Source organism: Pogoniulus pusillus, chromosome 3, assembly GCF_015220805.1.
Source record: "Pogoniulus pusillus isolate bPogPus1 chromosome 3, bPogPus1.pri, whole genome shotgun sequence".
Taxonomy (NCBI): Eukaryota; Metazoa; Chordata; class Aves; order Piciformes; family Lybiidae; genus Pogoniulus; species Pogoniulus pusillus.
Genome location: NC_087266.1, coordinates 21545268 through 21559232, shown reverse-complemented (window position 1 = coordinate 21559232; position 13965 = coordinate 21545268).

Below are 13965 nucleotides of genomic sequence, written 5' to 3'. Positions count from 1 at the left end.
TTATAAAAAAATACATTATAGCTTGAAGTCAAATTACTTAAACACCAAAGCACTAAAAAGGATTAAAATACTTTCTCATCTATGTATGAACATGACTACTGTAGATGTGGAAAAAAAAAAGAAAATATTTATTTTTGCATTCTTAAGACTTTAATATAGTTTAAATGGTTTTTAACAAATAGTCTCTTAACCAAGATCAAAATCCTTAGGAGAGATTTGTGGAGCAACTGTTGCATTGGGCAAAGTTATTTGGAATGGTTGCAATTTGAGGGTTCCTAGAAAAAAAGCATTTTAAAGCCTTGTCTTTGATCAGAGAGAAAGGTGAATGTGTCCAAGTGAACAACACAGCACAAATCTGCAGCGTTTTTGATGTCACAGGTCAAATTCTGTCTCTTCTGTGGTTAGTGATTTGGTGCCCTACTTAGTGAGTTCTCTTGTCACCAGCCTCTAAGTGACTGACAGCTGCCCAGAACAAGCTGTTGGGTGGCTCATACAGCTCCTAGCCTCCCTCCACAGGGCTCCCTGTCATCACCCATTTCTGCTTTGCTCTCCAGAAAAGATCTGCCCACGCGCCTGAAGACAAAGCAAGATCCACCAGCTACACTTTCCCAACAAGCTCAATCTGAGTTGACTTAAATGAGGAAAATTCCCCCCAGTTCTGTCCAGCCTGGGATAGCTTTGGCTCTTCTGCAGCTAAGTAACTCGCCCTCCCCCCACCTCTTTAGCATTTAAAAAAAGTAGGTCAGTTCTGACATAAAAACAGCCAGGAAAAGCAGTAGTGATTTTCCACCAACCTGGCACAACTCAGTGGCTGACTTTTTTCTTCCACGATTTCTTTTGCCATCTAAGACAGTAAACTCAAATGATTAAGTTACTTGGGTCTTCCTCTGTCCCCTGAAACTATAAGTATTCATTTTGTGAAAATTTACAGCTCATCTGCTTCTCTGCCTCCATGTCTCCCAGACTAGGAGCTTCCATCCCAGAGGGCTCTTCCCAGAGCTCCACTTGGCTTGCTGTGGGGCACCAGCTCTTAGGCATTAGAGCCCAACCTGAACTCATGTGCCACGGGTGTGGGTGCAGCTGGATCTGATCACTGCTGGCCTGAAGGTTTCCTCCCACGTGCATGAAACCATGCTATCTTCTCTCCCCATGTTCACTGGAAGCCTGGAGGAGATTTTCCAACAGGATGATGGCAACAGAATCATTTGTGTGCTTCTGTGCACTGACCTGATGAACTCTGATGAACCTGATGAACCCTGCAGAAATTGCCTAAAAGAGAAATGGTGGCTGACCTTGAGCTGCTGACCCGATCTAAACCCTGGGCTACACAGCATTTGCTTCTGTTTTCATGGGTGCTTCAGAGAGCTGCCACAACATGAGAACACTGTTTCTGCTTTTTAGTGTTTGGGGTTTTTTTCCTCCCCCCCCCCCCCCCCCTTTTTGTTTTTTTAATGAAAAATGTACTGACAAAGAAAGAACTACAGAAAGGGAAAAGGGAAAAAAGAAGTGTGAGAGAGAATCACTTCATACAGCTCTTCCAGATGGCAGATATCCAAGCCCAAGCTCCAATTGAGAGGTGTAAATGCAGCATGCACTTCTTACGGTCCATGGAGTTAGCCTTGATTTATACTGGTATTTGAGCAGTCCTGGCTGGCAGAGCTGCTGCAGTAGTGCTCAGGAAACAGAGAGGTTGCATCAGGGTTAGAAAAGAACACTGTTCTGAAAGGGGAGACTTGTGCAAATTCCTGTTGGGTCTTGAAGGTCATGATGGGATCAGCATTTTGCATCGTGCTGTATCTATTACTCCCAAGTGAGCTAAGCTGGGATCCTGCATCTCACTTTGCTGTGGACACCAGAGTTACGCAGAAACTCTCTCTGCTTTTCAGGTGTGAGGATATGGTGCCCAAACAGCGTCCAGTGAGAGACCACAGAGGGTCTCTCTTCCAGTGAGAGACTAAAGCAGTCCTGAGTTCATCCTTTTCTGGGGGCTGCAGTGGCACTCATTAGAAGCAATTAATCTTCAGTGCTGTGCTCTCCTGTCAGTTCATGCTATTGTCATGAACCAACTCATCCATGAGGAAACAGCTGGGCATCCCACACTGGCCAGCATCTCCTCAGATGTCTCACTTCACTCCTGTCCCTCACAGGTGGCTTGACTAAATATGTACATGGACATTTACATTAATGGCAGCTACCTGTAAGCCCCACAAGTGAGAGGAAACCTGGACAGCTTCTGAGGCTGCTGAAATGGCATTTGTGGTTGAATTAGATGGCAGCTATTAGAGAGATGTGAGCTACTCCCCAGCTCATGGGAGCTCTGTAATCACTCTGTAAGAGGAATCAGCACACTGGTTTGGGAAGTTTTCTCTAATAGTTGTTTTCCTTAACTTTGATGCCAACTGCAGACGATGTAAAACATTGCCATACTTCTCCAGAGACCCCTTTATTGGACAAATTGTCACCAATTTTTGGCATCTCTAGGTCCATAGAAGAAGTCACTGCTTAGCTAGGTCAGAGGATGGTTTTCAACACCCTTCTGCCTCGTACATTATTCTTAGGCCTCTGTATAAGCTTGTTTACCCTTCGGAGCTATGGCTGGTGTAAAGGAGCTGGAATATTGTGTCCAAACTTTGTCTCCTCAATTCAAGAGAAACAGGGACCTGTTGGAAAGAGTCTAGTGGAGAGCCACGAGGATGACTGGGGGACTTTAGCATCTCCCCTACAAAGAGAGACTGAGAGCCCTGGGGCTGTTTAGTCTGGAGAAGAGAAGACTGAGAGATCTTATCCATGCATACAAACATGTGAGGGGTGAGTGTCAAAGTGGATGGGGCCAATCTCTTTTCAGTGGTCAGCAGCAATAAGACGAGGAGCAATGGCTACAAACTGGAACACAGAAGAATTCAACTCAACATGAGGAGAAGCTTCTTTACAGTGAGGGTGGTAGAACACTGGAACAGGCTGCCCAGAGTGGTAGTGAAGTTGTCTTCTCTGGATGCTTTCAAAATCTGCCTGGATGCATTCCTGTGTGAACTGCCCTAGGGGATCTTGCCTTGACAGGGAGGTTGGACTCGATGATATCTGGAGGTCCCTTCCAACCTCTATAGTTCTGTGATTCTGTGACTTAGGAATTTTGCTGCTGGTTTTACAGGTCTGTTTGAGCAGTTCTCAGCACATGGGCTGCACGTTGCAAGGCAGGTGCCAGCAACCAAGGCTGCAGTCCTAAGTCTAATTTTTCCTCTCTCATCTACTAATTGACCATCTGTAACTCAAACTCCAGTCAGAGACCACAAATGCCACCTGAGACATTATGGCTGTTTCTACAGCAGATCTCAGTTCTCCTGAACACCCCAGAAAGCTACCACAAAACATATGGGAGATCCTGAAACTATCATGTGGGAAAAGGCCAAATCTACTTACCAATCTACTGTGCCAAAAAAATAAGAAAGAAGGAAAACAAACAACAAAAAAAAAGCATGTCCCCTTTGCATTTCATACTCCCTGCCTCACCAGAGACATGTGAAATTGTGGTATCCACTGCTTGATTTGTTTGTCTGCCATGACTGTAATTTGTTGTTTTCACCAAACTAATTTGTTTTTCCTTTTTCCTTAGAGCCTCTATTCACCTAGTTTGAAAGTAATTGAAGAAAAGATGCATTAAATACAAAGACTACAAGCCCCTAGATATTAGACTGTATGATGAAGGTGCTTTACCAGCAGTAGAAATCTGACTGGAGGTGGCTCATGGCGAATCCCTGCTGAGTACAAGAGCTGCAAAGGAGCTCCTAGCCCAGATGACCTGAGAGAAGGGACTCTAGTTCCTGGCATAACTGTGCTTTGTGTAATAGCTTGGAGTGGTACCACTTAAACCTGTACCTACACAGCTCTAGTTTGTCCTACCTTTGTCCATACACATCTCTCTACCGATGCTTGTAAGTTGCGATGCATTTCAAGAGCATTTTGGAGAGAAAATATCAGATTATTCTTGAAAACTTGCAAGAAAATGATTGAAGTGGGGATTTCTAATGCACTCTGAGCTTTATCCATTCTGCAACCCTAAGCCCATCACTTTGAGGACTTTCACCAGGATCTTTGGTGGTTGGGTCAGGCTGCATCTCTGACACCATCTTTTTGCAGCCTCCATTGTGCTGGTGGATCAGGAGGAGTTCACCTGGCTGCTCTCTGATGGTGTGTGGATGATATGCACCACTGCCCGGCCATGCTATTCTACCACACTGTCATACCACGATGCTCTGCCATAATGCCTTGCCATGTTGCCTTGTCATGCTGTCCTGCTACACTGTTCTGCCATACTGCCAGCACCTACTGGCCTCTTGGGTGCTGAGCTCTGCTCTGATCTCTGAGCTGAGGTGAAGAGCACACAAGCCATCTGCTTGTCAAAGGCAGAAAACTGTCCTTTTATAGAAAACTCTTTTGACTTGTGGCTGATGTGCCCAACATGTTCAAGCACTGAAAGGCTTATTTAATAAATGCCTCTGCAGAGTGCGGGCTGTACCCATAGCCCAGCCCCCTCCTGCAGGCAATGAGCTCAGGAGACAAACCCCAGAAGCTGACCCTCAGCAGGTGGCATGGCAGGAAGGATGGCAGACATCGGCAGACTGGCTTCTGCACGCAAGCTGCCATGTCCTCGCCTCACTAAGCTAATCGGCTTCCGGATGCATGCTCCTCCTGGGGACCTGGTTGCTGCTGCTACTTTCTCCTGCTGCTGCCAGAGCCCTGCACACAGCCATGCTTTAGTCCCTCTGCAGCTCCAAGGGGCATGTGCAGGGAAAGAAACCTCATAAGAGTGGAGGGAGGAGGAGTTCAAACTCTTGTTGAGTGGAGGCTGCAGAAAGAGGTGTGATAGGGAATTAGTCATAGATATTCACAATGGGGAAAAGTAATTTCTGAATGTGGAAAAAACTGCTCATCTAGTTAAAACCTTCTTGGTGACTGAATTCCCACACTTGCAGCTTGTACAGAGGCAGCAGTCCCACACAGTGTCTTTTGTGTTTAGGATCAGAAATTACTGCTTTGTCCTGGTATTGAACATGGGACTGAGAAGAGATTGAGTCTTTCAAGCTGAACATACTCTCTTTTAGTGAGTGCTCTTGCCATTGTCTTCCAGTTGCTATTGAGAAACAATCTGGAACAACTCATAACACTCTCCAGTTGTCCCTTGCCATGTTTGGCCTGAAGTAGATGGAACAATTTGTCACAGTCCTGCCTGGCTCCTTGTGCATTGCATGCCATGCAGAGGAATAGGTAGTCCAGGTGTGAAAAAGGAGCTAAGCCACTTCTCAGGGGCAACTCTCATTCCATGCTGGCCCTCCTGCCAAGAGTACCTTGTAGATGGGAGAGACTGTTGAGGCAGTTTGCAAGGCTGGTCAAGTGATGGACCCTGATGTGGTGACTGTTCTGTCTACTTACCGTGCAGGACTGTGGCTTCTCCCATCCCCCCAAAGGGCAGCTTTCCTGCCATGCCATAGGCAGGTATCTGCACTGACAAGGATACAATGCTGGAGCAGGGAGTGGGTGGATGGAAAAGAGAGGTGAAAATGCAACTATTTTCCTCTTCTCTGCTAGTGAGTCTGCTCAAGTGCTAAGTCCCCTGAAAGAGTCTGCTTGAGTCAGTGCATTATTCTTAGAAATCAATTGCAATGCAAATGTAATAGAATACAGCTCTCTGGTGGTACCCCAGGCACTGTCTCTCTGACTTGCAGGAGCACAGATTTTGCTCAATGTCCACGTGGGGCCAAATTATTCTCTCAACATAGCTCGTTCTAGTCCATTTTTTTTTGTTTGTTTGCTTGTTTGCAGTCATCTCTTCAGGCTTCTGGGAAGTACTGCACTTGTTTAGGATTTTTCTTTTGTCCAGCAGGTTCTGAGTCATTTGGTTTTGCAGCAACGAACAGCTGCAGTAAGCCTGCTGTGGACAGATTGCTCTGTGTGGGGTTCAGGGGTTGTAGCCTTGCCCAGACCCTCCTCCTCAGAAAACCCTACAAAACCACAACCAGTGGAGAAATAAAGGTAGCTTGGCCTTTATCTGTAGCTTGGCCTTTATCTGTTTATTTGCATTATAAAGGAGCACCATAGACCATGGAGGTACTTCAGTGATGAAACCCAAGTCCTGTACCCACAGATAGAATTTGGTTCTCTGTGTCATGGCACAGGAAGTGGAGGGAAGCCATGGAAGTAGGTCCCTCGAGGTGAGTGCATTAACTTGATGTTTTGGTATACAGTTCTCAGAGTTAAAATGCATGAGGAGAGATTTTACACTAAAAAAAATATCTGTGATTTCCTCTGAATTCTCTTCCTTTGTGCCTTCTGCATGTGAGCTTTTGTTAGTCAATGACTGCACAGCATTTTACAGCTTGTCTTTTGTGTAGTAGCCCTTTCAGCTGTCATGCTCTGATCACATTCAGCCTAGATGTATAGAGCATTTATTGTTAGCTTTGGGAGTTTTTTAGCCAATGTTTCATTTAATATTCAGCTTCAGTTGTGATTTATCAGCAAGATCAACACTGTTGAATTTCTCTTGTAGTAAACCCACTGCATCAATTATGTCTCATTTCATCAATAGGCCACAAGATTGTCTGTGTCAGACATGTGTAAGAGTGAAGACAATAGATATCTAAATAGAAAAACATAAAGGAAATTACCCTGTTTTTCCTTTCCTTCTCTTCTCAAGCTTTGACCCATTTTTTTTCCCCATATCTCATCTCTAGTAAATATCTTGAGCTCCATCTAAGGGTGTCCTGTCAAGGAGAAAAGAGATTTATGTTCGGTTTTCTCCCTTGTTAATGCTGCATGGAGCAGGCAGGAGTTTCCCCCTCTTTATCCAATAATATTATTTAGCTTTTTTCTTATAATAACTTCAGATCTTGTCCTAATAGACTTGCTGGATAACTAGAGTAATATATCTATATAAATTGCATTTCCTGAAAGGAGAATAATTTCTTATTAAAACTATTAAAGTCCTTAGGGGATTTTTGTTCTCTTTCATGGAAAGGCCTAAAAACGTGTAGGAGAAGATATGCTCTTGTTAAATGATTGGATAATTCTGCCACTTTAGCTAAGAGTTGGGCAACCAATATCTGAGGATCCTACAAATTCTTCAGCAAATATAGAGTAAAATATTTCACTTTTTTCCCTTTTTTTTTTTTTTTTCCCCTTTTGAGCTATGAGAAGCAGTTCCAATCCTCTTATTCCTTGTTTTTATCTCGGAATAAAAACACATGCAAGAGCACGACCCAGTTTTTTTGTTTGTTTGTTTTCTATGGTAGGTCACTGCTAATGGAGCTTTTTTTTTTTAAAAAAAAAAAAAATCCCAGCAACTGTTACTAATCCTGACCTGATTTGGAGTCTTTTCAAAGCACACGGATAAACCAGGTCGACAAAGCGCAAGCTTGGAAAGTGGTTTGCCTTCATTTATCTCAACTGGGACTGCCACAGGGTCAGGAGAAGCACCATCCAAACTCTTTGGCTAGCAGCGATGCTTTCAAGAAGACTGCTACTCTGGAGCAGCAGCATCAAATCCTATCAACTTCTTTGGATTGCTGATGTGTTTGCTATGGCAATTTCTGTACATGAACACTCTCCAGAAGTGCTTTTTCTCCTTCTATTTCTTAGATTTTTTTAACGTTCCCTCTTTCCAATATCTATGTGCACCTTTAGTCCCTGCAGCAGTGATCTCCCTAGTATTTGTTTTCTGCACGTTCCTGTGTGGTGTTTCAAGGGGAATTGAAGCTCTTTACAAAACCCTGAGAAAGGTCTTCCTTTTTGCTACGGAGGCTGCAAATTTTCCATATTTCTCCCATGTCATAATAGGGTTCCAGACTCACTTGAGGTCAATCATCTGACAGGATCGATGATTTGTCTCCAAGAGAGGAGACAAATAAATGACATTGACTGCAGTAATAAACATCCTAGCTATACACTCCCCTAAAGCCCATGTTCCATTCTCTGCAGAGTTTGTAATTTAAACACGAGGCAAGCTGTAACCAGATAAGAAGTCAGGAATGATGGGGAAGGAGAAAGGATGATCAAAGTGAAGATCATGAGTGATTAATTTAACAGTATGTACTTGTGTGGATGAGTTCCAGGATTACGTTGAATCAAAAAAGTCCACCTCAAGTAGTTTTGGGAAACAAATGAAGTTTTGTTGCTCTTCCTAACCCTTGTCTCTAAACCCAGAGGTGCAGTGTTTTGTTTTGGTGGTGGGTTTTTTTGTTGGTTGGGTTCTTTTTTGTTGTTGTTGTTTTTAACCTGTGAATCTCCCTATGATACCAGTACCCTATGACCTGCTCTCCCTACCACTCCTTTTGTAATTCACTCATGGATTCTTCTGTAGAAGTGAGTGTTGTCAGCACTGTTACTTCCTACCCTCTTGCAAACCATGTCTTTAACAAAGGTTTCTCCACTTAAACTGGAGGAAAGAGATTTCCTCCCTAAGAGACCAGAATGTTATTCTTATGGCAGAACTTTTACTTCTGTGTAATACACAGCAAGCATCTCTTTTCTTTATCCATAAAATGAAAGCATGAATATCCCCATCTGTCAAAGATTACATGTAAACATTCATTCCTTCCAGGATGTGATAGATAGAAATCTAGATTCCCTTTCATTTATGTACTGCTACCCCTTCTGTCCAGGAGAGTGGACAAATTCAGGGCAGCAGCCTTAAAGAATAGTTCAGAAGATGCTCACACTCTATTGATTCATTCTCACATAAAAGTAAATAGATACATGAGTATACACTTGAGCAGGTGTTTCTACAAGTTACCATGTACTCAGTATCTGAAGGATATTTTAGCACCATAAAGGGGAAGCTGATTTTAAGGAATAATAGTAATTTCAGACACTGGGGCTGTTTTCCAGCAAACAGATTACATGCCTGCAGCCCTGTACTGTCTTCCTCTTACATTTTGGGTTCTCTCAGCTTGAAACCTCCTTGTTTGGTACATTTTCCATGATGATTGTCATTGGTCCATTGGTTTCAGCAGCTCCAGGGTAAACTCTGTCTGCTCTTCCTGCAGCTACATGGCATTTGATTTGTCCTTACCTACATAATCCATCTGTCTCCCTATCTAAGAGCTGTATGCAGCTCTAGGTGCCAGGGAGCAATGGCTCAGTGTGCCACTCTGAAAAGCATGGACAACAACCTTGCATATTTTCTGACTTTTTTTTTTTCTTAGCACATGAATGGCTCATGTAATGGGTGTCTGTTTAGTGTACAGCTTCTCAGCCATGCCACCTGCTTTTGAGAGGCAATGGATATCAGCAAATGAAATTATATGTGCTCAGTTTGTCTCAAGATCTCATCTAAAGTAGTGTGGTTCAATGTCTCTCTGCCTCTGAGTATGGGTTGCAATCTGATCCATGGATGACATCCACCTGTTTCTTTTCATGCTGAGCACTTTAATAGCAGCTAAACCAGAGAGAACCATCAGCTCAGACAGAGATACCTCCAAGACAGACAGCCCTGAGTGTGGGGATGCTGCTGGCAGATATCTGGCTCCTCACTCAGATTTCCACCTCAACTACTGTGCTGTGCTATGGCCTTCTTTATGTATGGACTATTATGTTTTTCTCCAAAGTAATCTTGGTTTGCTTAGAATCTGTGAAGATCTGTGATATCTGATCCAGATGGGCTAGAGGAGCTGATATCCCCTGTCACCATCACAGCAACATTTAGCTCTGGCCAACTTGTGGCAGGCATATCACAGAACCATTCAGGTTAGAAAGGACCCTCAGGATCACCAAGTCCAATCCTACTCTACAAGGTTCGCCCTAAACCATATCCCCAAGCACCACATCAAAACAACTTTTAAACACATCCAGGGTTGGTGACTCAACCATCTCCCTCGCCAGCCTATTACAGTGCTTGATCACTCTTGCTGGGAAAAACTTTTTCCTAATATCTAGTCTAAATCTACCCAGTCACAGCTTGAGGCCATTCCCTCTTGTTCTATGACTGTAGAGAAATGCATGTGAGAGGAGACCAAAGCAAAAAGGACAAGAAACAAATCTGGGAAATAACAGATTGTGAGACAGGCCTCTCAGGAATTACAGGGGTGTGGGTGTAGATGTACTTGAACTAAGTAACAACAGCAGAACACACCTGGCAATTAAGGAAAATGAAAACCAAATGAAATGTCACATTGAGAGTTCTCCTGATACACTCCCCTCCAGGGAGCAATCAGCCCTTAAAGCCATCTGCCTTGGAGAATCCCCAGTTCACAGTTTCCTAGCTCTGAGACCTAAAAAGGGAGTTGGTGTGTAATCAAGCCTGTAACCTGTAAGAGTTTTTATACATATATCTTCAAACTTTTCTTGGCAACAGAGAAACACTGCTCTGGCCTCTCCAGAACCTCCCTCATGCTATGAGGCTACATGGAGTTGATGTTCTTAGAATGTCACTGGACCATCAAGATGTTAGTCTTCTAATGGTCTGCTTAGCTCATATGACTCATAAACAACAAATTTGCTAGTGCACAGCAGCAAAGCCACCTCTCTTTGTCACTGTGTCCTCGGGGACCAGCTTGCAGCACAACAAGCATATCAGCTAACTGGGCTGATTTAGGGTAATTGGCTTGTCTGGTCTGGAAGATGGTGCACACCTGACAGCAGGAGAATTTGAGAAGGAAACATCCATGTTTGTGGGTCACTGAAAGAGAGAAGACCAACCTGTTTCCAGATCATATTGGAAAAATGATTTTGAAAGAACAGGTTGGATTCAAAGAAGAAGAGTTTGCAGTCCAGTGCCCTCTTCACTGGATTGCATAGGTTTAGGGTACACCTGCACAGCCCAATGACAGACAGCTCACATCACATAGATTTAATTTTAATCCTAGGTGCATCTCCAGAGTCAGCTGGTTCCCTCCAAGATGAAACCCACAGCCAAGGGTTGGCATTCTGCTTGCTCAAGGCATCCACTTCCCTCAGCAGAGGACAATATTATCCCATTTTGGCAAACCTAGCACAGGTCTATACTGTGCATCAGGATTCTCTTCTCTTTCTCTACATCCTGTTTTGGAGGGCAGAAGACCCCCATTTCTCCCATACCTCCAGGACACAAGTCACCTCTACTCTGCTTCGGCCTTTCCTTGAAGGACTACCAGGGAATCCTGCAAGGCACAGTCTTGGCAGGAAGTAGTGAATGGGACATGATTGCATTGCCTCTGTAGTGCTGAAAAGTTGGGCACATTTTGGAACTAGGAGAGGAGGGAACGGATCCCAGCACAGAGCAGAGCCAGATTCTGGGTCAGGGTAGAGGACAGAAATGAACGCAAGGCTGCTGTGGATACTGCTGTGGCAGTAGGTCTCTGCTAATAATGCTACTTTTAATATGTTTTGGATTGCAACATTTACCACATTGTTGGTACACTCCCCATCACTAAGGACAAAAGCATGGCTACAGCTTGAGATCACTCAGTTTGGAGGTGTGTTACTCTGGGGTGGTTTTTGTTTTTGCATTTTTAGGATGGTTGTGCTAATGTATTTGGGTCAACATGCCCAAATTCAAGTTTCACTGCTGAACCACATGCTTGCTGGACTTCAGCCAGTGCCACACAACATGACCAGTGCCTGTCTTTGTGCTTTGATTTTAGGAACTCATTACCAGAGGGAAAACAGATGCTTCCCATCCAGACTAATCAGGGAAGAGGTTTCACCCAGGGGATGCATCTGTTTAAAGATAGTTTAAATGTAATCAAATTGGTCAAGTTTGAGAACCAGCAGAGCTCTGCCATGAGGGACAAAGCAAAGGGACTGAAAACAAATATTAAAATCTGTGCTCACATGTGATTCTGGTGACCATGCTGTGCATTTTAGTATGAACTGAAATACCCTCAGGATAAAACAGCAGCTGGGATTAAAACAAAGCTGGCATCAGTCCAAAGTGCTGGTAAATCACGTGGGTTTGTTACTTTGATAGAGATTTTACTGGTATGGAAAGGAAAGAAAAAAGAAACTGATTTCTGCTCAACAAAGGAGTTAAATGGAATTTCCAACAAACCTAAGCCCACATCCTGCAAAATCTCTACCCATTTCTTATCCTTAAAATTAACAACATATGAAATTCTAAACCTATTGTTTTCAAAAAGGATTGGGGGTCTGACAGTGGCTACATCAATCCCTGAGGGATTATTTCCTCCATGCAGTTTATAACACGGTATAGTGTGGGAAATAATCAAATGTGCCTAGACTTCTTACTGACAAAATTTTGGGGGTTATTTATATAAGTGTTGAATGTGAAAACAAAGGAGAGGAAGCATTTGTTATGTTAGACAAGAAAGGCAGAAGAGGTCAGGAAGAAGGAACACAAGGTAAAAAACGGGAATCAAACCAGAGCCTTAAAACACACTGCCAAAGAAAGTGCCAGAACAGTCCTTAAAATAACCTAGCTGATGGGTATGATGAATGATACAGAACCAGTCCTTGCTGTAATCAGACATACAGACGAACCACTGCCTTTTGACCACATTCTTTAGGAGGCAAAAGGTCTGGACCACTTGCTAGAAACCAGCCACAGCTCGTAGCTGGTACCATATCACTAGAGATGTTTGCCTGCATCCTCTGAGAAATGTATTTGTGTAAGCCAGACTCTGAGTAAACTTATCAAAATCTCCAACAGCACCAAATCAGTGGGAAGAGTAAGTTTTGTCACGCAAAGCAGGACTAAAGAGCAATTAAAAGTGGACTAGTACTGTCTGCACATCAGTGTGAGGGCTGACTGGAGCCTGCTGGATATCTGATGTGCTGCCTTGTCTCATTGCTGAGACTGGAATAACTTTACTGAGAACTGGAAGTAATTATTTTAAAAATGAAAACTGAACCATCCTCACATATCTCCATCTGCCTTTGCAAAGGCAAACACATCTCAGAGGTTATCAGGAAATCAGATGCTCTATGGGATTTCAATCAAGCTATGGTTGAATTTGCCTTGGATTTCCTATGAAACCCAGATTAATCCCATGCTACTCTTTCTTCTGAGGCTCTGGAGTGAATGGTTCAAAGGAAACTGTCAGTGCAAACTACATTGAAGCTTGCACTAACTGAGTGTGCTGCAAGGCAGGCGTAAAGAAAGTGGCTGCAAGCCAAGCATTGCTAGTGTGAGAGTAATCTGGCCACAGCCTTTTCTTCTGAATTCATTGCCTAACATCTTCTTAGAGTCAAAAGTACTGAGTAGGACATATTACATGGGTGCTGTGAAAGCCTCCGTCTACATCACTATGATACCTAATTGTGAAGGATACTTCAATGTGATGAACTTCATATAAGGTTCACACCAACTATACCTACCTTAAGATTTCCTATCATCCCTTGTCATGGTCCTACACAGTCAAAATTACTTGGAAGCTCTAATAAATATGTGTAATTAAGCCATAGTCTTTCCCCCTCCCTGTGGTAGAAGGGTTTGGAGTTTCTCCTCTTATGAATCCTTCTCTGTTTGGTGAGCTGATTTTACTGTACAGTTATGTTTCCAATGGACAAAAAACTTTTGAGGGTGGTTGATGATCAGCAGTTTCTTTCATAAATGTGTTCAACATACCAACCCATTGCACTTTAGACTCCATCTTCATAGCTGTATGCTCCTATAGAGGTGTGTCTAACCAAGATTCAAAACTCCTTTTAAATTGCCTTTTTTCCCCGCAGAGCCTCTGGAGCCTTCAGGCAGCCATGGCTCCCTTTGCTAAGTGTTCTGTGCAAGTCAAAGGTACGTATCTGTAATCCTGCTCTGTTTTATCACATTTACTGGAAAGCACAGGAGGCAAAAATAGTCTAAGCTCACTTCGTTCTTCAAAAAGCCTGTAGTTTAACATGGATGTCAGAAGATGGCAGCAGTAAAGCACAATTAGGTCACCAAAAGGCTTTCTTTTCAAACGATGTTTTTGTTCCAAAAAGAAGCAGATTTTTAAAACAATTGTCTTTTTTTTGTTTAAACGGTGGCATCAAGCATGACAT